The 23100-nt window shown below is 47.2% G+C and overlaps 1 protein-coding gene across 2 annotated transcripts in view; it reads left to right on the top strand.

The window, feature by feature from the left end:
- TNNI1 (troponin I1, slow skeletal type) overlaps positions 1-10823 on the top strand; it is a 281023-nt gene extending 270200 nt beyond the window's left edge. For both annotated transcript variants that reach the window (XM_063453173.1, XM_063453172.1), the window contains exon 8: positions 10702-10823. The gene's annotated coding sequence lies outside the window, so the exon portion shown is untranslated. The remainder of the gene's footprint in view (positions 1-10701) is intronic.
- The last annotated feature ends 12277 nt before the right edge of the window (positions 10824-23100 follow it).

The following is a 23100-nucleotide window of genomic DNA, read 5'->3' as shown; positions in this document are numbered from 1 at the left end:
CACTCCGACTGACTACCTTCGTTGATGGATGCTCCTAGCACTTCCTGAGGGCTCCAAGCACTCCAGCCGACACCATAACCACCGTAGACTCATCCAGAAAGCAAGGCTCTTACAAGAGCTTAGTAGTGATTTAGCAAGGTAGTAGGACAAGCATAGCAATCTCTTGTAGCAGATTCCCCCAATAAGAGACAGGACTCTAGATTGAAGGTGAAGTAGAACTGACTGTACTGGCAAATACAGCCTCTTTTATTCACATTCTACAAACATAGTACTGCCCACAGGGTTTTGAAGAACAACCAATCAACACATTACAACACAGCTAACACTCCCATTCATTACATCAGAAATCCTCCCCTCTGCCTGTGATACAATTATCTCAACACAATAGACTAACTTAATTATCACAGGCAGGGAAATACAGTATTATAAAACATATCACAGGGACCCCAAAACATTAATCACATAAAAATATACAGAGAGGGAATCATAAAAAATATGGACAATAGTCATGTTTGTGCACAATCTCCAGTTTTGTCACAGGGCACAAATAGTGTTTTCAAATGCCATATAACCCAGGGTCATAGTCAGAAGGTAGGAGGCGGGCAAGCAGCCCCCTCCAAGAACACGTGGAGAGGTCTGTTCCACCACAGGCTGCTTTCTTCTATGAATCAGCCCATTCCGCAAAATTAATCACGAATCCATGCTGTTAGTTTGTTTTACCGGCATATAGCATCCTTTGTCTGTTTGCCTCGTTCATCTATTTTACACGAATGGTTTTCTTCATTCTTCTGTTTGGTATAGTCTTACTATTCGTTTGTTTCTTCCCACAAATTAATTTTTTACCAAACATTCAGTTCGTGAATTTGACGAATTCACACGATTTTTTGCAGCGAATCTTGCGAATTTGCGGCGGCCATTTTCTGACATTCTATCCTTCTGGCTCTGTGCTACCTTGTGTCTCTTCCTGTCTGCTGGTCTGGGCCCTGGTGAGCTTCCCTATCTCTACCCTCTCTGGTGAATATCTTGTCTTGGGTGATTAACTCCTACTAGCCTGTACGGTTTTATTTTGTTTGAATTATTTGTTCAGTAAACCTTATAATTTGTTGGGGAATCTCACAGCAAACTCTACCCAAACCTAAGGTGCCTGCCTGGGAAACCCATCTTCCTGTTCTAATTCCCCTTCATCTGCATTGGACCCCATGTGTGTGCCTGATGAAGCTCAGTCCCTGGAGCTACAGCGCTCAGTCACCATTATGGCTGCTATGGCTCTATGTCTTCTGCCATCTCCCAGACCATCTCCCAGGCCTTACTCACGCACCCACTGGCCGCAGAAAGTTCGGTCACACTGATGCTCATAACGCATCCTGTCTCAGACCTTGCAGGTGAAGCACCTAAAAAGGCTACCATCAAGTCCAGGCATTTAAGTCCCTCTGCCTCCAGAACCCATATGACAGATGTACACTTGACCACCCATGATAGCATGCCCATATTACACAAAAGAGCCTTTCTGCGCCAGGCAGAACGGGCGCGGCAGTGGAAATGTGCTAGAGCACAACAGGAGAGTGACTCCGACTCAGAAATCGTGTCTACTGAGGAGGCTGATGCTGGGTCCGTGTATGACTCTGATAATGAGGTGGGCAAGCAGGACATTGACCCTTTTATCCCTGCTCAATCGGGGGTGGCTGTGAGTGGCTCTCGGATTGACTCCCTAGCTACTGCGGGTGCCACCCTCATGGATCCATCTGGGGAACCCATGCTCGACCCGGATGCTCTCAATCATCCGAGGTCGCCTGAATGGCTCCCAGTGGACCATGTGGCAAGATACCTAGAGAATTGGGTAAGACGTCCCGTCAGTAAGGTGGCACATAATAAACTTAGGGCTGAATGCGCATGGCCTTTGGTGCCTAGCAAAGTCTGTGCGGCCCCTATAGTTGATCCCAAAGTGACCCAATTCCACTCCAAGTTGGGATGAATTCGGCACTAAAATCATGTCAAGACAAACATCTGTTTGACCTGGCTGAAGTCGCCAGAGCCGAGAACAGGCAGGTTGACCCGGAAGAACTCCGTGGCTGGGTGGCTGCATAGTGGGCAGTGTTAACACCTCCCTGTCCATAGAATGGCGTAAAGCCATTCTTTTTAAAATTGAACTGAAGTTGGCCAACCTTGCCCTCATCGAGGCGAGCAAGGATGCCTTTTATTAGGGGACTCCTTCATAAAGGACCTGGGGCGTTTTGTGGGAGCTTTTACAGCCCTGGACAAGGCCCAATCCTCCATGAAGAGGGTATTTCAAGGTCAGGTCTCTACCAGGGCCGGCAGATTCAGGGGTCGTCTGTCCGGCTGTTCCAACTACCACTCCCGTGGATCAGGATGAGGCTCCTACACCTAGAGAATGCCCTACCAAGAGGCAAGAAACCAGTCCCCCTTCTTCCCTTCTCGTGGAAGGCCATGGCGATCCAGAGGCTTCAGAGGGAACTCCGGTTCCAGACGCCCTTACGGTAAGCTTACATCTACCTCATGTTTTTTCCAATGTATGTGTAGGTGGCAGATTCTGTCATTTTTTCCACGCTTGGTCAACCATCACCTCAGAGGTTTGGGTTCTGACCACCGTTCAGGGTTTCCACATAGAATTGGTCGACACTCTGTTATGTCACATTCCCCCTCCTCACCCTATTGCGCTCTCTGACAGACGCAGAATTGTTGGCCCTTCACAAAAAAGGGGCGATAGAACTAGCCCCCACATACCAAGCAGGGGTACTCAGCAAAATTTTTCTGGTGGAAAAGAAGGGCAGTCAGATGCACCCAGTACAATTAATCACTCTCCGTCCCCTCAACACCTTGGTGTGCTACTGCCACTTCAAGATGGAGGGCATCCACCTTCTGCGAGACTTACTCCTTCACAATGACTTTATGGCAAAATTGGATCTGAAGGACGCATACTTGATGGTCCCAGTAGCCGAGACGTCCAGAGACTTATTACGCTTCCTCTGGAAAGGCGACACCTGGCGCTTTACATGCCTTCCCTTTGGACTCTCGTCGGCACCTTGGTGCGTCACGAAATTGATGCGCTCAGTCATTGCTTGGTTGCGCAGTTGAGGAGTTGTCTACTTGGACGACATCCTTATCATGGCACAGGATCACTCAGTCCTCCTGCGACACCTGCAATGGATGATGGACCTCCTCTCTCACCTGGGTTTCCTCCTCAACTGGGAGAAATCCTGCCTATCTCCTTTGCGATATATGGCGTTCCTCGGGTTCACCATAGACTCCGTAATGGAATCCTAGAGTCTTCCTCCATCCAAGATTTGGACCATTCGCAAGGAGTTACGCCGCGCTCCAGCGCACCCTCAGTTATCGCTCCGTCAACTGGCATGGATCATTGGACTCCTGGCATCTTCAATCCAGGTGGTGTTCCCAACCCCTCTCCATTACTGTGCCCTCCAACACCTGAAGATTGCACACCTCCGCAATGGAGCATCCTATGCGGACATGATCTCTCTGGACACAGAGCGGTTCTGGCATGCCTGGCGAAGGACTTTTGGTCTTATTGCTTGGCCAGGGATCTGGTTGTCAAGGCGGAATACCTCCCGGGACTCCACAACATTCATGCAGATTGGAGTTCACGCTATCTGTTGGACAGCAGCGATTGGAGATTGGACGTAGGGGCGGTCTCCGCTATCTCGTCCCTCTGGGGTCCCTTTGCCATCGACCTCTTGGCATCCCGACTCAATATCCAATAGCCACGGTTCTACAGCTGGCGCCCGGATCCGGCCATGCAAGACTGGACCGGCTTGCTCCCTTATGCCTGCCCTCCGTTTGCCATGACCCCTCAGGTCCTGCTCCAAGTTCTTCACCAAATGACTGACCTGATTCTGCTGACACTGCTCTGGGGGACTCAGTCATGGTTCCTACAGCTCCTGGAGCTGGCAGTGGATGTGCCCAGACTGCTGCCATCCTACCCGGACAGACCTCCTTCTGGACCCATCAGGCCAACGTCACCCTCTCCTGCTGGATGGGTCATTGCCGCTGCTCTTGTGTAGGTTTTCCGGGGTTCTTGGGAAGTCCAAGGGGTTTTGGACGCAACTCGATGCCTCTTGGCGGACCCATGGGCTCCCGGGACTAGATGATCATATGGGACTGCTTGGAGAGCTTGGGCTGGCTGGTGCCTGGCTCGGAACATGGATCCTGTTTTGGCACCTGTAACTGCGATCCTCCAATTCCTCACTTCGTTATTCGAGGCTGGTCGGGTGTATCGCACGATTAACTTGTACAGATTGGCCATTTCCTCCGCCCATCAGGGTTTTGACGGCTGGCCCGCAGGCCAGCATCCTTTGGTGTGCCGCTTGCTTCGGGGTTCGCGACTTTCACGCCATCCTAGGCCTCGATACTCGGCTACTTGGGACATCTCCTGCATTTTGTCGCTCTTTACTTCCTAGCCCCCTAACTCGGACCTCTTCTTACAACAGTTATCGGCAAAATTGGTCACCCTTTTTTGCCTCATTTCATACAAATGGGTTTCGGATGTTTGTGCCTTGGACTACAAAGCTAGGTTTTTCACTCCGGACGGGGTGACATTTAACATCTCCAGACGCACTAAGGCATATATTCTGTCGGCTTCGTATCCGTGTTTTCCAGTTACCCCGGCATTGTATCCAATGACCTGTTTGTGGGAATATGAACTTTGAACGAGTGCACATCATTTGGTTTCGTCCCCTCAGCTTTTCCTCTCGGTTCGTCAACCTTTTTCCTGTGTCCAGTACTACCTTGGCTCGCTGGGTGAAATGGGTGATGTCGCTGGCTGGTGTAGATACGTCCATCTTTAGCGCCCATTCCTCCCAGGGGGCTTCAGCCACGTCTATGGTGGTTTCAGGGGCGCGTCTGGAAGACCTTATGAGGATGGCGGACTGGTCCTGCAAATCCATTTTTCCCAAATTTTACTTTAGACCAGACCCTCACGCTTTTTCTTCTGTTATTGATCAGCTTTAAACTTGCAATATGAGCCTCCATGTTTTGACATAAATGTACACTATTTTGCTATTTCATGATGAAAAGTCATGATTTTTATAAAAGACAAGGAGGCGAGTATTGTCCCACCCTTCTATTTTTATTTCACTTAATTCTCCCTCCCTGTTGATTTGCTCTCTGATGTGGGTTTCCAAGGGGTGGTAGGTATTTGTGATGCGCTCTGTGTTTTACCAATTATGCTTATATGACCTGCCTATGCTGTATGTTTTGTCTGGTGGGTTTGTCTTGCGATATGGGCACTGTGTTGATTCAGTTTATCAATATGTTATGTCTTGGCATGCGAACTTTGGTTCAAGTACTGATTTAACCGTTGGGCTTCTGTTTTTATCTTTTCACAGGTTGATTCTGTACTGCTTGGGGGTCCTCGCTACTTCCCACAAGGCTTCAACCCATTGGCTGGAGGTCTATGGATTGTTCTGTGATGGGCTCCTCACTGTTGGCGATTCTATTCTTTGATGGATTGGTACCAGTTCATTTATGGTTCCTGATTGGAGTCCGGCTGGATTTCTGCTGTGGTTGGACTGATTCATCGGTTCCTGTTTTGTTGTTATTTGTGTTGCATCTCCAAAGAAAGAGGAAATATGTGGGGAGGTGCTGACTATTACACTGAGACTTGATATGGGAGTGGCTTATCTCTATGGTTACCATTTTTTCTTACTGTTTGTATTATTTGCTGCTATTGGTGGACAGTAAAGAAAGGGTTAAGCAATACTTGCCTCTGTGTCTTTCGTAAAATCATGACTTTTTTTCGTCATAAAATAACAAAATCATGTAATTTCCTATGCTATACCATGAGATGTAATATAGCTCATGGATGACAGGACAGGAAGGGGTGCTGTCCTGAGACAGCAATATCCCTTTAAATGTGAGAACCCAATTTGCAGAGAAAAAAATGACAAGACACAACGAATGAGAGTAAATAATAAGTACCGTATATACTCGAGTATAAGCCGACCCGAATATAAGCCGAGGCCCCTAATTTTTCCCCAAAAAACTGGGAAAACTTATTGACTCGAGTATAAGACTAGGGTGGGAAATGCAGCAGCTACTGGTAAATTTCTAAATAAAATTAGATCCTAAAAAAAATATATTAATTGAATATTTATTTACAGTGTGTGTATAATGAATGCAGTGTGTGCGTATGAGTGCAGCGTGTGTGTGTATGAGTGCAGCGTGTGTGTATGAGTGCAGCGTGTGTGTATGAGTGCAGCGTGTGTGTATGAGTGCAGCGTGTGTCTGTATGAGTGCAGCGTGTGTGTGTATGAGTGCAGCGTGTGTGTGTATGAATGCAGTGTGTGTGAGTGCAGTGTGTGTGTATGAGTGCAGTGTATGTATGAATGCAGTGTGTGCAGGGCCGGTGCAAGGATATTTGCCCCCCCCATATGTCCTGACCTCCCCTCCTCCTCCCTCAGTGGTCCTTACCTCCCCACCCCCGTGTTCCTTCACCCCCCTCCCCCAGTGGTCCTGACTCACCCCTCCCCTAGTGGTCCTTACTTCCCCCTCCCCTCCCCTAGTGGTCCTTACTTCCCCCTCCCCTCCCCTAGTGGTCCTTATCCCCCCTCCCTCCCCTAGTGGTCCTTATCCCCCCCCCTCCCTCCCATAGTGGTCCTTATCCCCCTCCCTCCCATAGTGGTCCTTATCCCCCCCCTCCCTTCCTCCCATAGTGGTCCTTATCCCCCCTCCCTCCCATAGTGTTCCTTTTCTCCCCCCCTCCCTCCCATAGTGGTCCTTATCCCACCCCCCTGCCTCCGATAGTGGTCCTTATCCCCCCCTCCCTTCCATAGTGGTATAGTGGTCCTTATCCCCCCCCTCCCTCCCATAGTGGTCCTTATCCCCCCCTCCCTCCCATAGTGGTCCTTATCCCCCCCTTCCCTCCCATAGTGGTCCTTATCCCCCCCCCTCCCTCCCATAGTGGTCCTTATCCCCCCCTCCCTCCCATAGTGGTCCTTATCCCCCCCTCCCTCCCATAGTGGTCCTTATCCCCCCCTCCCTCCCATAGTGGTCCTTATCCCACCCCCTCCCTCCAATAGTGGTCCTTATCCCCCCCCTCCCTCCCATAGCGGTCCTTATACCCCCCCTCCCTCCCATAGTGGTCCTTATCCCACCCCCTCCCTCCCATAGTGGTCCTTATACCCCCCCCCCCTCCCACAGTGGTCCTTATACCCCCTTTTTTTATTATTTTTTTTATTATTATTATTTTTTTTATTATTATTATTTCTTATTTTTTTTTTTTTTCGTCCCCCCTCCCTGCTTGATACATGGCAGGGAGGGGGGCTCTCCTTCCCTGGTGGTCCAGTGGCAGTTCAGTGGGGGGGGAGAGGGGGGCTGGCAGAGCTGTACTTACCTGTTCTGCAGCTCCTGTCAGCTCTCTCCTCCTCTGCGCCGTCCGTGCAGCTCCTTCTATCAGCTCACACTGTAAGTCTCGCGAGAGCCGCGGCTCTCGCGAGACTTACACTGGGAGCTGACCGAGGTGCTGAACGGACGGCGCGGAGGAGGAGAGAGCTGACAGGAGCTGCAGGAAAGGTAAGTACAGCTCTGCCAGCCCCCCTCTCCCCCGGTCTGTATTATGGCAATGCAAATTGCCATAATACAGACCTTGACTCGAGTATAAGCCGAGTTGGGGTTTTTCAGCCCAAAAAATGGGCTGAAAAACTCGGCTTATACTCGAGTATATACGGTATATATATTACGAAAACAAAAAGAAAACGACATATCAAACAAATATACAATGCCAAAAACAAGTATTTACAGTAACTTAGGATTAGCACGAATGGTGCAGGCAGAGCATAAGGAACAATCTTTTGGTATATGAAATACTCTTGGGCAGGACCGGGCAGCCACCATGAACAACAGACAGTACACAGGTCCAGAGCCACAAGGCCAGAACCAGGATACACAATCAGGGCCGGCCTTAGGTGTTCAGGCGCCCTGTGCGAGCCAATTTTGTGGCGCCCCCCCCCGCCATCTTTGTTTGACCCCCTCTAGACAATTTCAGGCACATTCACAATCTGTCGCCTGCACCCACTTCAACAAATCCCTGCCCCCTTTATCAGCCCCCTGCCCCACTTTATCACCAGTCCCCTGCCCCCCTTTAATCACTAGCCCCCTGCCCCCCTTTATCACTAGCCACCTGTTCACTTCAATATAAAGCAATAAGGACAAGCACTTACATTAAAGGCTGCTGCTCCCTGGATACAGCTGTCAGTTTTTCCTACTCTTCCTGACGTTGCGACTGAAGAGCACCTGCCGCTCTGACACCCACTGAGTGGATCCTTCCGACGTCGGGCCCCCATGCTTCTCCTCCATGCTCCTCATGCATTCCAATTCGGGTCGGTTTGTCAGTGACTGACTGCGAGCTGTGTTGGCCACCTGGCCACACTGCTCACACACCCCAAAGGCCAGCCCTGGTTACAGTCACACAAAAAGGCAGACAGTCAGGCACAGTTACAATCAGGTACAGTCTCACACACACAGACAGTCATACACACACACAGGCAGACAGTCAGACACTGCTACAGACAGTCACACAAAGAGTACAGTCTCACACACACACACACACACAGTCAGACACCGTTACAGACACTCACGAGTACAGTCTCACACACAGACAGTCAGTCAGCCACACACAGAGTACAGTCTCCTACACACACACACAGGGAGACACTCACACACAGAGTACAGTCACACACAGAGTACAGTCTCTCACACACACACACAAGGCAGACAGTCAGACACTGCTACAGACAGTCACACACAGAGTACAGTCACACACAGAGTACAGTCACACACAGAGTACAGTCTCTCTCACACACACAAGGCAGACAGTCAGACACTGCTACAGACAGTCACACACAGAGTACAGTCACACACAGAGTACAGTCTCTCTCACACACACAAGGCAGACAGTCAGACACTGCTACAGAGTCACACACAGAGTACAGTCACACACAGAGTACAGTCTCTCTCACACACACAAGGCAGACAGTCAGACACTGCTACAGAGTCACACACAGAGTACAGTCACACACAGAGTACAGTCTCTCTCACACACACAAGGCAGACAGTCAGACACTGCTACAGACAGTCACACACAGAGTACAGTCTCTCTCACACACAGACATACAGACAGACACACACACACACACACAGACACTAGAGTCACACACACAGTTACCTGGAAGGGAGGAGTGGAAGCAGGGATTCCTTTCTCTGCAGCAAGTACTTGGAGCTTCAGTTAGCTGCAAGCTCCGCCCCGGCTGCTTTTTAGCCACGCCTCCTCCACACAGCAAGCTCCGCCCGTGCCGTCCGGTAAGCCCCGCCCCTTTACGTTCATAGTCCCTGGTGGGAAATTATGAACTCTCCAACCGGGGAATTGCTTCAGCTCCCCCTGCACTCACCCAGCCATGTGCGAGCTGTGCCGGCCACATGGCGCCCCCTGCTCCATGGCACGCTGTGCGGCCGCACATCTCGCGCACCCCTAAGGCCGGCCCTGTATACAATCAAAGGAAGCATGGTCAGGGTCACTGGATGCTAAACCAGAGGACAGGAACACAGAACCAGAGAACACAGGACCAGAGGACGCTGGAACACAAGACCAAGGAACGCAGGATACAGGACCAAAGAGTGCATGGTCAGAATCATAGGAACCAGGAAAGAATGATCTGAACAAGAGGGGAGGGTGAAACCGAACTATATAGGTGCTAATCAAGGACCAGCTGAAGTGCTAAATGAAAAGAAATGAGGAATAGTGTCAAACCGTGAGAGTGGTAAGTATAGGTACTGCACAAAGGCATATCTACTAAGGAGTGAACCGTGACAATGGATAATTGGGAAAGCAAGCACACTCTAGGTAGAGCCTCTGCTGTTTAGAAGTGGAAGAAAACCTCCATGGATGTCTAATTGACAGATCGGTATTTCCAACTTTAGAGTGTTCTTGTTCCATTTTAGATTGTTGGGCCTCCCTAAATTAGATGAATAATGATACTAACACACTCCCCTCCACTTTCCAAAAATGAACACCCATTTCATGTATGAGAACTTGTGGAATATCAGATTTACTTCTCTTATTGGCTGTACAGCAAAAAAATGATTTTAAAATAATGTTACAGTTGGCCAAAATTAAATTTAACACAACTTAAAGCCCAAATTCCATTACATTAGTGAGGTTATAGTGATGTGGCTGACTATGAAGCACTATCCAAAGGTCAGCCGTACTACACAGGCTTGTGAAAATACAGTCTTTGTGTTTGCAAAAATCAGTCAACCAAATTACACACATTTGTGAAGACTCTGCAATGTCCCTCATACATAACCACAGCTCACATGACAGGGATACATCATATTTAAAAAAAAAAAAAAAAAAACACCAACGAGATACATTACACCCTCCAGAGCCTTTTATGTTATGCTATGCTAATGTGTCACTAGTGATATAATTGGACATTAAAAGGCAATATTTTTACTCTCTTCATCAAGCCATTAGAGGTGCCAAATATAAATACAGCTGCATAAATATCCAGTTCTGCATACAGAAATATATAAAACAATCTACTGCATAAGAGTATGCGTGAAAAATAAAATAGAAACCATTAGCTACATACAGATGCTGTGCTAATATGCAGGTTGAAATAGAGATATATATTTATATACATAAATCTTAAATATATTTTTTTCTTTCAGATGCCAAGGAATTCATGATTTTCACACTGCTACCTGCTTTGATTCATCATAAATCTTTTGCTCTTTTGTTCAACGTTTCCATCAACTATGAATTCATCAAATAAATATCAATTGCAAGCAAATTCAAAATGTGTTTTGAAAATTTGTAGGTGGCTGCATGTTAACAACTCTGTTATTCTTTAACTGTGTTTCTTTGTTTATTTGGTATGTTAATTGTTGTTATCCAGACGATTTTAGAAAAATAGATGACAAATAAGATTGTTAACATTACACTACAAAAACACAAAATTGTGTCAGTCCCTATACATATCACTGTACTGGATTATGACTGGTATTTGGTAGATAAATTCACTGATTTATATTTTGACGGAAAAAGAAACTACTCCTCAAACGGAGACTGAATGCTTATATAAAAATAACTCTTACTCTATCATTTCTAATATTATTTCCTATTTTTGCCCATTTAATCCCTTTGTGACATTAGGGTGTGCTGTACCATTGTAGAAGAGGAGGGTTTTAATTCTGTTATGGCACCATAGCATGCCCTAACGATCGGGCCTTCACTGCAGCAGAAATACTTACCCTCCTTGCCGTATCCGATGAGGGTAATTGCCTGACAACCGAGGCAGTCCTCCTGCAGCCAATCCCACCAATCCAAGTCATATGATAGCGATGAAACCACAATCACATGACTCGGATCACTCGACTTGCCTGCAGGGAGACAACCTGGGTTCTCAGGCAGATCCCCCAACATATAATGAATAAAATCATAGTTATGTAAAAATGTTACATACACACTTATACGTGTTTGTATATGTAATATATACATACACACACACGCTCGGAATTTCAATATGTTATGGATTGTAGAAGATGCAAAAGTTGGTTGAGGTGTGCCGAAACAAACATACGAGTAGACCTGTAATAAAAAGAGGGCCCACCAAGGTGAAATGTAACATATAGGTGGCTGTAGGTGGGTGGGGTCAATCAGCTTGAACGACAGAGGTGAGTAGGGGCTAGGGGTTTAGCCAGGGTTTCTTGAGTGGAATTAGAGGTGCCGGTAGATGGCCCTTGGGAGCTAGTGCCAAGTCTAGGTTCGCTGGCCTGAGCCGACAAAAGTCTGAAAAGTTCTGCTTTCCTGGCAGTTAGTGTTGTCGCGAACATGAAATTTTCGGTTCGCGAACGGCGAACTTCCGCAAATGTTCGCGAACCGGCGAACTGCCCGAACCGCCATTGACTTCAATGGGCAGGCGAATTTTAAAACCAACAGGGACTCTTTCTGGCCACAAAAGTGATGGAAAAGTTGTTTCAAGGGGACTAACACCTGGACTGTGGCATGCCGGAGGGGGATCCATGGCAAAACTCCCATGGAAAATTGCACAGTTGATGTAGAGTCTGCTTTTAATCCATAAAGGGCAGAAATCACCTAACATTGACACCTGTCCTCAAAGCCCTGCCCTGATACACACTGACACAGAGCAGAATAGAGACTGTTCCCCGTCCTCAGAGACCATGATACACACTGACACAGAGCAGAATAGAGACGGTTACCCCTACATAGGGTCACTTGGCAGATATGGCGGGGTTGTGGGAGGGGGAGGATGACTTTCACCTCTTCCCCTGTTACATTCCCGCTGTGCTGTGACATCACCCTTATACGCTGTGTAAAGCATACTATTTAATTTGATCAGCATGGCCACTTGAGTTTTCATAGTTTTCACGCTGCTTGTAGTTTATATATGGTTCACAAAAATCAAACAAACGATAAAGTAAACATGTAAGGATTCAGAATATTCTTTCAAACCCTTACACATTGTGTGTACGTATTTTTTGTCTTAAGTTTGTGGCTTTAAAGAGGTTCACGTTGTTTCTATGATGTGCATAACATGTTCTTGTAAATGTTTGTTACATTTTTCCTGGAATTGTAATTTTTGAATCTGAATAAAGATAGTCAAATCCCTGATACACACTGACACAGAGCAGAATAGGGACTGTTCCCCCTACATAGGGTCACTTGGCAGATATGGATTGACACCTATCCTAATGATCCCTGATACACACTGACACAGAGCAGAATAGAGACTGTTCCCCCTACATAGGGTCACTTGGCAGATATGGATTGACACCTGTCCTCAAAACCCCTGATACACACTGACACAGAGCAGAATAGGGACTGTTCCCCCTACATAGGGTCACTTAGCAGGGGTTTTGAGGACACCTGTCCTCAAAACCCCTGATACACACTGACACAGAGCAGAATAGAGACTGTTCCCTGTCCACAGAGACCATGATACACACTGACACAGAGCAGAATAGAGACTGTCCACCCTACATAGGGTCACTTGGCAGGTATGGATTGACACCTGTCCTCAAAGCCCCTGATACACACTGACACAGAGCAGAATAGAGACTGTTCCCTGTCCACAGAGACCATGATACACACTGACACAGAGCAGAATAGAGACTGTTCACCGTCCACAGAGACCATGATACACACTGACACAGAGCAGAATAGGGACTGTTCCCCCTACATAGGGCACTTGGCAGGTATGGATTGACACCTGTCCTCAAAGCCCCTGATACACACTGACACAGAGCAGAATAGAGACTGTTCCCTGTCCACAGAATCCATGATACACACTGACACAGAGCAGAATAGAGACTGTTCCCCGTCCACAGAGACCATGAAACACACTGACACAGAGCAGAATAGAGACTGTTCCCCGTCCACAGAGACCATGATACACACTGACACAGAGCAGAATAGGGACTGTTCCCCCTACATAGGGTCACTTGGCAGGTATGGATTGACACCTGTCCTCAAAGCCCCTGATACACACTGACACAGAGCAGAATAGAGACTGTTCCCCGTCCACAGAATCCATGATACACACTGACACAGAGCAGAATAGAGACTGTTCCCTGTCCACAGAGTCCATGATACACACTGACACAGAGCAGAATAGAGACTGTTCCCCGTCCACAGAGACCATGATACACACTGACACAGAGCAGAATAGAGACTGTTCCCTGTCCACAGAGTCCATGATACACACTGACACAGAGCAGAATAGAGACTGTTCCCCGTCCACAGAGACCATGATACACACTGACACAGAGCAGAATAGAGACTGTTCCCCGTCCACAGAGACCATGATACACACTGACAGAGCAGAATAGAGACTGTTCCCTGTCCACAGAGTCTATGATACACACTGACACAGAGCAGAATAGAGACTGTTCCCCGTCCACAGAGACCATGATACACACTGACACAGAGCAGAATAGAGACTGTTCCCCGTCCACAGAGACCATGATACACACTGACACAGAGCAGAATAGGGACTGTTACCCCTACATAGGGTCACTTGGCAGGTATGGATTGACACCTGTCCTCAAAGCCCATGATACACACTGGGGGGAGCTACTGTCCTCCCCAACCCCTGCGCGGTGGGTGGGGGGCATAAATCACAATGGGACGGACCTACTGATAGGAGTGGAGTATTGTTCATATCAGTTTAATACCTTCCGCGTCTCCTATCAGTGGACGTGTAAATGGCAGAGATTTTTAATTGTTGAATCACCTCCCCTTTTTAGGCCAAGGTGGGAAGATGCTTAGACCACTGGTATATTGGTGCCATCTTGGAGGATTTTTTGGGGGTTTGGTTTTTGAAGCCACAGTGCTGCACCAGTGGGCCTAAAAATTAGGCATGTACACATGCCTGAAAAATTTGGTATTGTTGCAGCCGCTGCTGTAGCAGCGGCCAGAAAAATTGATGTTTGTTTCACAGGCAGAAAGTGCCCTAAAACATGGCGGCTTGAACCCTAGTTGGTGGCGGATAAGTCACGCAAGCCAAATGTCATTCAGAGCTAAAATACAGCAGCGTGTGGACCATTTTTAGCCCAAGGCAGCTCATCTCATCAGGCCTTTTTTAATCGAATGTATCGCCCAGTGTCAGTCCCTTCGGGATCCATCCCTCATTCATCTTAATAAAGGTGAGGTAATCTAGACTTTTTTGACCTAGGCGACTTCTCTTCTCAGTGACAATACCTCCTGCTGCACTGAAGGTCCTTTCTGACAGGACACTTGAAGCGGGGCAGGCCAGAAGTTCTATCGCAAATTGGGATAGCTCAGGCCACAGGTCAAGCCTGCACACCCAGTAGTCAAGGGGTTCATCGCTCCTCCGATATCTGCAGTTAAGGCGAGGTAGTCTGCTACCTGTCTGTCGAGTAGCTCTCTGAGGGTGGATCCCGAAGGGCTGTGGCGATGCATAGGACTTAAAAAGGTCCGCATGGCCTCCATCAACAACACGTCTTTAAAGCGTCCTGTCCTTGCCGGCGTGGTCGTGGGAGGAGGAGGAGGAGGATGACTTCCACCTCTCCCCCTGTTAGATTCCCGTTGTGCTGTGACATCACCCTTATACGCTGTGTAAAGCATACTTTTTAATTTATTTTGCAAATGCTGCATCCTTTTCGACTTGTTGTAATTCGGTAACATTTCCGCCACTTTCTGCTTATACCGGGGGTCTAGTAGCGTGGACACCCAGTACAGGTCGTTCTCCTTCAGCCTTTTTATACGAGGGTTCCTCAACAGGCAGGACAGCATGAAAGACCCCATTTGCACAAGGTTGGATGCCGAGCTACTCATTTCCTGTTCCTCCTCCTCACTGATGTAATTGAAGGTATGTTCTTCCCCTCAGCCACGTACAACACCACGGGTACCAGATAGGTGACAACGAGCACCCTGGGATGCCTGTTGTGTTTGGTCTTGCTCCTCCTACTCCTCCTCAAAGCTACAATCCTCCTCTGACTCCTCTTCCTCACAATCCTCTTCCAGCGTTGCCGCAGGTCCAGCAAGCGATGCTGATAAGGCTGTTTCTGGTGATGATGGTGACCACAACTCTTCCTCTTCCTCTTCACGCTCATCTACAGCCTGATCCAGCACTCTTCGCAGGGCACGCTCCAGGAAGAAAACACATGGTATGATGCCGCTGATGGTGCCTTCGTTGCGACTGACTAGGTTTGTCACCTCCTCAAAAGGACGCATGAGCCTACAGGCATTGCGCATGAGCGTCCAGTAACGTGGCAAAAAAATTCCCAGCTCCCCAGAGGCTGTCCTAGCACCCCGGTCATACAAATATTCATTAACAGCTTTTTTCTTGTTGGAGCAGGCGGTCGAACATTAGGAGTGTTGAATTCCAACGTGTAGGGCTGTCGCAAATCAAGCGCCTCACTGGCATGTTGTTTCGCCGCTAGATATCGGCAAAGTGAGCCATGGCCGTGTAGGAATGCCTGAAATGGCCACACACCTTCCTGGCCTGCTTCAGGACGTCCTGTAAGCCTGTGTACTTATGCACAAAGCGTTGTACGATCAGATTACACACATGTGCCATGCACGGCACATGTGTCAACTTGCCCAACTTCAATGCCGCTATCAAATTTTTGCCGATATCCAGTTGCTGCGGAGTCAGCCACTTTTCCACCTGTGCGTTCAGGGCGGACAGGAGTGCTTGTCCGGTGTGACTCTCTGCTTTCAAGCAAGTCAAACCCAAGACGGCGTGACACTGCCGTATCCGGGATGTGGAATAGTACCTGGGGAGCTGGGGGGGTGCCGTTGATGTGGAGCAAAACGCAGCAGCACAAGAGGACTCAGCCGAGGAGGTTATGGAAGAGGATGGAGTAGGAGGAGTAGAGGAGGTGGCAGCAGGACTGCCTGCAATTCGTGGTGGTGTCACCAACTCCTCTGCAATGCCACGCATTCCTTGCTTGTCAGCCGTCAGCAGGTTTACCCAATGCGCAGTGTAGGTGAAATACCTGCCCTGACCATGCTTTGCAGACCAGGTATCAGTGGTCAGATGGACCCTTGCCCCAACACTGTGTGCCAGACATGCCATGACTTCCTTTTGCACAATCGAGTACAAGTTGGGGATTGCCTTTTGTGAAAAGAAATTCCGTCCGGGTACCTTCCACTGCGGTGTCCCAATAGCTACAAATTTTTTGAACGCCTCAGACTCATCCAGATTGTATGGTAAAAGCTGGCGGGCTAATAGTTCGGACAAGCCAGCTGTCAGACGCTGGTCAAGGGGGTGACTTGGTGACATTGGCTTCTTACGCTCAAACATGTCCTTGACAGACACATGACTGTGGGCAGATGAGCGGGAACTGCTCAAGGCGGGAGACGGAGTGGCGGATGGTTGAGAGGGGGCAAGAAGGACAGCAGTGGTTGACGTGGCTGAAGATGCTAGACCAGGAGGAGGACGGCGACTTAGAGTAGGCGTGCTGCTTGTACTCATGTGTTGATCCCATAGGCGTTTGTGATGTGAGATCATGTGCCTACGCAAAGCAGTTGTACCTAGGTGGGTGTTGGACCTCCCACGACTCAGTTTCCTTTGGCACAGGTTGCAAATGGCATCGTTGTTGTCCGAGGCAGACACACAAAAAAAGCCACACTGCTGAGCTCTGCAATGACGGCATTCTGGTGGTGGACACAGCATGCGTTGATTGGCGTGCTGTCGGGCTGACCCCGGGTGCCAATGCATGCTGTCTGACTGTGCCACTAGCTCCTTGCGACGACCCCCCCCTGCTTCCAACTCGTCTCCTCCTCCTCTCTGTCTCCCCATCTGAACTTTCGCCCTGTTCTTCTTCTTGCCGAGCGGGCACCCACGTGACATCCATGGACGCATCGTCATCATCAACCGCTTCGCTTGTATCTGACAACTCAGAAAAGGAAGCAGCAGCGGGTACAACATCATCATCATCACACCGTACCTCCATGTGTTTAATGCTGCCTGCCTGAGACATATCCCTGTTATCTACATCCTCTAGCAATAATGGTTGCGCATCACTCATCTCTTCAAACGGGTGTGTGAATAACTCCTCTGACATACCAATTAAAGCGGCTGTGGTGCTAGTTTTGGTGGTGGCGGCAGGCGGGTGAGTGGTATCTTGAGAGGTGCCTGAAGCTAAGCTGGAGGAGGATGGTGCGTCAAGGTTCCGAGCGAAGGCTGTACAAGATTGGGTGTCCTGTGTTAGCCAGTCAACTATGTCCTCAGAACTTTTCAAGTTCAGGGTACGTGGCTTCTGAAAACTGGGCATTATTCTAGGGCAAAAGGGAATCACAGCACCACGACCACGACGGCCCCTGCGGGGTGGCCTGCCTCTGCCTGTCATTTTTTGGGGGATTAGTGGTACTATGCATGCAAGCTACTGTGAGACCAGATATGATTGGCAATGTGAACTGTAACAGTTCTGCAGAGCACACACTGTAGGCCTGACACACCCGCTTGAAGACAAGTAACTGCTATTCAATCTATAACAGTGAAAAAAAAATTTTGGTTTTAAAAGCACGCTATAGAGACACCAGATATGATTGGCAATGTGCACTGGAACAGTTCTGGAGAGCACACGCTGAAGGAAGGACTGACAGAGCCGCTTGAAGGACACTGACTGGCTGCTATTAGCTTACACTAGAAACCTTTTTTCTTTGTAAATGCACGCTATAGAGACACCAGATATGATTGGCAACTGTCAAAGCACGCTGGCACAGGTCTGCAGAGCACACGCTGAAGGAAGGACTGACAGAGCCGCTTGAAGGACACTGACTGGCTGCTATTAGCTTACACTAGAAACCTTTTTTACAGTGAAAAAAAATATTTATTTTAAATGTAAAGCTTAACCTATTGTTAAAACAGATATGAGTGGTGGCACTGACTGTGCAAATGGGCAAGGCATCCAACCTGACACAAAAGCTGGCAGGCAGGCAACTGCTCTTCTATTACAGTGAAAAAAAAATATTTATTTTAAATGTAAAGCTTAACCTATTGTTAAAACAGATATGAGTGGTGGCACTGACTGTGCAAATGGGCAAGGCATCCAACCTGACACAGAAGCTGGCAGGCAGGCAACTGCTCTTCTATTACAGTGAAAAAAAAATATTTATTTTAAATGTAAAGCTTATCCTATTGTAAAAACAGATATGAGTGGTGGCACTGGGCAAGTAGGCACAGTATCCAATGTGAACCTCACACAGAAACTGGCAGGCAGGCACCTGCAATTACATTACACAGGAAAAAAAAAAAAAGCAGCCTGATGTTATAGCCCTAAAAAGATCAGATGAGTCCTTCAGGATTGTAGTGGACACTGAATACCCTAGCCTAGCTATCAATTTCCCTATCTAATCAGCAGCAGCTAAACTTTCCCTCCTCTCACTAAGCATGCAGCTTCAGAATGAATCGAAAATGGATGCTGGGAGGGAGGTTGGAGGGTGTGGAAGGGAGGGAGTGCTGCTAATTTGCTGGAATGTGTCTGCTGACCGAGAGGCACAGGGTCAAAGTTTGCCCGATGATGACGAATAGGGGGCGGATCGAACTGCGCATGTGTCCGCCCGCCGCGGCGAACGCGAACACGCTAAGTTCGCCGGGAACTGTTCGCCGGCGGACAGTTCGGTACATCACTACTGGCAGTTGCTGGAAAGAGGATGCCCCTGAGTCTAAGTTCGGCAGCAATTTTTGGGATAGTCCAAGATTTTAGGGACATGGGGGTAGAGGGGGTAAGGGTATCTTCTGGCGAACCGTTCCTAGCTGGCGTGATGACTACTTAATCTGAAGGCGAATCTTCGATGGGAAGAGATTCCGGTGACATTCTGGAAAAGGAATAATGATGAAATTAGATAGGGGAGTGTGGAGGGGTAACGAGGCCTTCGTAGAACTGGTTTGCTGACTAGTGCCGAGGCGAATAACTTAACTATAACCAAGTGACAGGTGAGGCCCTGCTAATGCCAAGTGGTGGTGAGAGGCTCTGCCTATGATTTGGGCCGAGGGAAGTCGTAGGCCTCTCAATGACCATAAGAGATTCAAAAACACGTGCCGTGACAAGGGAGGCCCTAACTGTAGCCCTAAAGAAGGGCGAGCAAGGCAGCTAACTAGGATTTTGGCCGTGGGGCTGAACCTCTGTGTTGAGGTGGGGAGTTGGCCTTGCGGGACCGGTAAAACTACTTCGGGTCAGCTAAGGCCAGCGCCTAACCCTGAATGCCAGTTCTCTAAACCTGCTGGGGCTTGTGTATTAAAAGGTGTACCGACCACATGTGGATACTAACCTTGAGTATAACGTTTTATCACTTTGTGCGTGATAGAGTAGTCTTGGAAACGAATAGTCTTTGACGAATCGCTGGTCTGTCCAAGGGTTATCCTAGGGGTAAGATAGATGTAGGTGGGCCCAAGGTGTGCCACTGATATGTCAAAATGAAACAAATGGATAGGTGTGTATCAGTGATACTGTAACTTAAGAACCCGTGTAAGATGAGGGACCTGAACGTTGGTCCATTTAACAGAGACCGCGCGAATGACTGAACAAACGTAAGTATGCCTGTGGTCGACTGTTTAGTCGTATAAACCGCAGGAGTGCACGAATGGGTTAGTATACGAACGGTTAAGTATATACGAATTGCATAGTTTAATAGTGAAAGGGAGCCTACCCCTACGTTTGTAGGCCCGTTTGTGGGAAATAGCCGCAAGCTATTTCCCATGTTGTGCTTACGTGGATGCACCAGTCTTGTGACCGGAAGCCGGGTAGCGTAACCGGGGAGAAGCCGGTTGGCAGGACCAGAGGTCAGAGGATACTGCAGCGACAGGAGTCCTGCTAGCATTGGTAACTTTTTCTGGCGGGAACTCGGACCGGACGTGCTGGTTGCCAAGGTGAGTCAATCAGTTTGAACGACAGAGGTGAGTAGGGGCTAGGGGTTTGAGTAGGCGCTAGGGGTTTAAGTAGGGGCCTTAACTCCTCCCACAAATTCAGGCCTAATGGCCTATTAACACACACACACATATATATATATATATATATATATATATATATATATATAAAGAAAAAGGAAACCGCGCCCTTATTGTGATACGAATATACGTACTCAAATCCTTATGGTCATACAATTTCAGTAGTATACCTCAAGAAAAGAGAAAAATATACAGAATAATAGTATCCCCGTCTTTGGATAGATGTGAAGTGGTCCGCGTCTTGATGGTCTCAAACAAAGAACACATAGACAGACAGAAGAGTCCACAGTGCAGTAAATGCTGATATCTTTGTAAATAACAAGTAAATATAAAGTATCGTACTCACATTTACTAGAGCGTGCCTCGCTCTAGTTTGTAAAGTGTAGGTGGTATAATCCCCACCAAGGAATAAGATGTTGACCAGGAAAAAAAACACTGAGAAAGTCCATAAAAGTCCACTTTTCGCGTTTCACCTATAGAGGCTTCTTCAGAAGTGTGGATAGAGTCCTGGTAATGTCCAAATATATATAGAATAAAATGTAAAACGATTAATATATATATATTTATATTTATAAATATATGAAATGGGGGCTGCACTCGCCTGAACATGCCTAAATGTAGTGCTGCAGGGGGCCAAATTATACAATACACATGATCCAGCGCACTCACTAAACAGCAACTTTAATGTTGACAGATTTTATTCGTTTTTTTTTTTGTGTAAAAAAAAACAAAACAAATCTAGGCAAAAAATAATGGGGGTTTAGTACATACATTGCATAAGCCTGCCACAACAGCAATGTACCCCATCTTTGGCAGGTCCTACTCTAACAGCCTAATGTCTGCTAAGTGGGTTAATCTCAAAAGAGATAATGGATTATCTCGGCAAAGGAGAAGTGCTCCCTAAAACAGGTTTAGACTGATTTGTGAACAATATTTGAGCGAAATAGGCCTTTTGTGTACATAGAAAAGTCTTAATTCTTTGAGTTCAGCTCATGAAAAAGGACAGCAAAAACAAAAGTGTTGCATTTATAATTTTGTTCAGTGTGTGTGTGTGTGTGTGTGTATACATACACAATGTATATACTTTTATTCTCTACCTGTACATTGTACCTGTATATTTTTACATTATGTTTATTCTACCTATACATCTATATTAGTTTTACATAATTATGTTTATTTTTATTAGTTATATATTGGTGGACCTACCTGACAAAGCAGGCAGAAAGTCCAGAGAATTACATTTACAAGCCCTATATTTGACCCTGCAACATTACAAACCCCATAAAACCTGTACAAGGGGGTACTGTCGTACTCGTGAGACATCAGTGAAAACACCTATCAGTAAAAGGGTAGTTTTTTTGTGTGTGTGAGTGAAAAATGCAGAAAAATAATATGATTCCTGAAGACTTGGCACAGGGCCGGCGTGTCCATAATGCGACACAAGCTGAAACTGTACATTTTGCAACCAATCAACAACGTACAATGCAGTTAAACACTCCCCTTCATTCCAGAAAAATCCTCCCCTCTGCCTATGATATAATTACTGTACACAATGGGTTAATGTAATTATCACAGGCAGGAAAATACAGCTTTTATGCAATTCTTTTAACTTTAAAAGTATACATGCAATCTTAATATAGATTCGAACTCAACACACTTCAAATATAAACATATCCGAAAATCGGGCAATTCCCTCCAGTGGTTTAAAAGTTACATAGAAGTCTCTTTTTGACTGACCACACGCACATTTTCATGCCCAAAACAGTTCCAGAGAATCAGGCTGTGCGGCCGGTATATTTCCTATGTTAAAGTCAGTTCAAACAGACGAACAACAACCATTCGAATTGTCGAATTAACTGTCTAACGGCGTTCGGATTGCCGAACGGAGTTCGAATTGTGGAATGCATTGAAGTCTGGAGAAGGTAAAACTTCAGTTGAATTAAAATGGCTGCCACCACGTGTTTGACTGTACGAACGGCGGCCACCCAGCGGTCGGCAATTAACCTACATTAGCCTCCCAGCTGGGAGGTAAATTATCCGCACGCTTCCACTTCTGTGTTGTCCACCTGTACAGTACTTGGTTCAGTAAGCCCCATTTACTGAACCAAGTGGGAAAAAGCCATTAACACAGGATTTTAACAGTCTGGGGACATAGTCTTAAAGGGGCATTGTTCCCAAAAGTCCCAATATGTCCATATATTGTGCTTAAAGGGCCAGTACTAGTCCAATAAAAAGTCCATATGGCACATAGAAAGCTAGTGGCAGATGGCAGTTTGTCACACAGATCTACAGCTTCTGGCTTGAATACAGCAAGATGTTGCAATATGTATGGAGGCATGGGGGGCCCAGGGGTGCTAGATGGTGGTTTTAACACTATAGGGTCAGGAATACATGACCCTTTAGTGATCCTTTAAGGTTGAGCTTTGTGACTTCACAGCATCTGCCACCCATATGGTATACATAATAACATCAACGCATTTCACTATTACGAAAGTTTTCCTCAGGATGTAGATCTGACTTCTCCATCTTGGAATCAGTCTTAAGGTCATACACTGCAGTCATTCTAATTTCACAAATTAAGCAATACTGAAAAACTAAAGACAGAAAATTAGTTTATAGAACAGTCACA

This window comes from Pelobates fuscus, chromosome 1, assembly GCF_036172605.1.
Source record: "Pelobates fuscus isolate aPelFus1 chromosome 1, aPelFus1.pri, whole genome shotgun sequence".
NCBI lineage: Eukaryota > Metazoa > Chordata > Amphibia > Anura > Pelobatidae > Pelobates > Pelobates fuscus.
Note: the sequence above shows the minus strand (reverse complement) of the source record. Positions and strands in the feature narration are given on the sequence as shown.